This window comes from Rutidosis leptorrhynchoides, chromosome 4, assembly GCF_046630445.1.
Source record: "Rutidosis leptorrhynchoides isolate AG116_Rl617_1_P2 chromosome 4, CSIRO_AGI_Rlap_v1, whole genome shotgun sequence".
Taxonomy (NCBI): domain Eukaryota; kingdom Viridiplantae; phylum Streptophyta; class Magnoliopsida; order Asterales; family Asteraceae; genus Rutidosis; species Rutidosis leptorrhynchoides.
The window spans coordinates 21,499-23,110 of NC_092336.1; positions in this window are offsets into that span (position 1 = coordinate 21,499).

Consider the following 1,612-nt stretch of genomic DNA (forward strand, 5'->3'; position numbering starts at 1 on the left):
AGGTTATATGCTAAGGATTGTACCAATCTAATTGATAAAGTTAGAAAAAGAATTCAAGACTGGAAGAATAAATCCCTTTCTTTTGCTGGGAGACTCCAACTTATCAAGTCTGTGCTCATTTCCATACAGGTTTACTGGATCTCCATGTTTGTGATCCCCAAAAGTGTTATTTATGACATTGAAAAGATGCTCAGGTGTTTCCTATGGGGTGGTACTGATAAGGGTAGAGTAATGGCCAAAGTATCCTGGAAAGACATTAGTTATGATAAAAAGCAGGGTGGTTTGGGTATTAGAGACATTCACCTATGGAACAAGACCTTTATGACCAAGCACATTTGGAACCTGGTGTCCAACAAAAAGTCTATATGGGTGAAATGGATTAAAGAGCACAAGATTGGTGATAGAAATTTTTGGTCTATGGAATGTGAAACAGTGGAGGCTTCAAGTTGTTGGAGAGGTATTTTGAAAATAAAGGAATCCATTAGAAGTAATATCTTCCACAAATTAGGAGAGGGCAATCATACATCCCTTTGGTATGATCACTGGAACCCTAATGGTCCCCTTTATAAATTTGTTACCAAAAGGGACATTCTTGAAAGTGGGCTCAACCTCAAAAGCACTGTGAATGATATTAGAGATGGTAATGAGTTAAGATGGCCTGCTAGTCTTTTTCAAAAGTATAGCAGTATACTTTCATATAAACCTCAGTTTTATTTAGGAAACCAGGATGAGGTCAGATGGGTGTCAATTGATGGTAAGCTAAATGATTACAGTACAAGCAGAGCATGGGTGGACATGAAAGTGACCAGGCAGGATGTTAAATGGCATAAATTGGTGTGGTTTTCTCAAAACATTCCAAGGCATGCATTTATCTTATGGGTGGCTGCAAATGAAAAGTTGACCACTCAAGACAGGCTTGAAAGCTGGATGGTTCATGATGATAAACTATGTGCATTTTGTAACCAAGTTAAGGATTCCTACAAACACATTTTCATTGACTGCTATTATGCCAAGGATGTTTGGGATCATTTCAGAAATAAGGCTGCTTTAGATGATATCATTGATATAATCATAAATACCAATGCCTCTTGGATGGAACTTGTTGAGCTGATGTCAAACAAGAAGAATAATAAGTCCATATGGAGCATTATCAGAAGACTTGTTGTTGGTTCTATTGTTTATCACATTTGGAAAGAAAGAAATGCTAGACTTTTCAAGAGTGAGCAGAGAAATGTGGATACTTTGTGCAAGCATATAGAAGAGGTGGTTAGATTAAGGCTCATGGGCTTGAGAATTGTTAAATCAAACCATTCTGCTGTAGCTGCTGCCATGTGGAAGTTTAAGGTCATTGAAGTCAACTCTCAAAGTCAACATGATAGTACAAGCTATTGAGTCTGGTGCTGAGGGGCATCTCTGGAGGTATTGGGGTACTTGGGATTTGGTTTGGGGTGGAGATATAAGGGGGAGATGGGTAGAAGCAACCTTTTGTTTTTATTTTAAACTTGAGTCTATCTGTGTCCTCTCTAACCCTAGTCAGACTGAGTCAAAGGTCATCTTGAATTACTTGTGTCATTTTATTAAAAGGTTGCAACATAGGGTCTGGGTGTGTAAT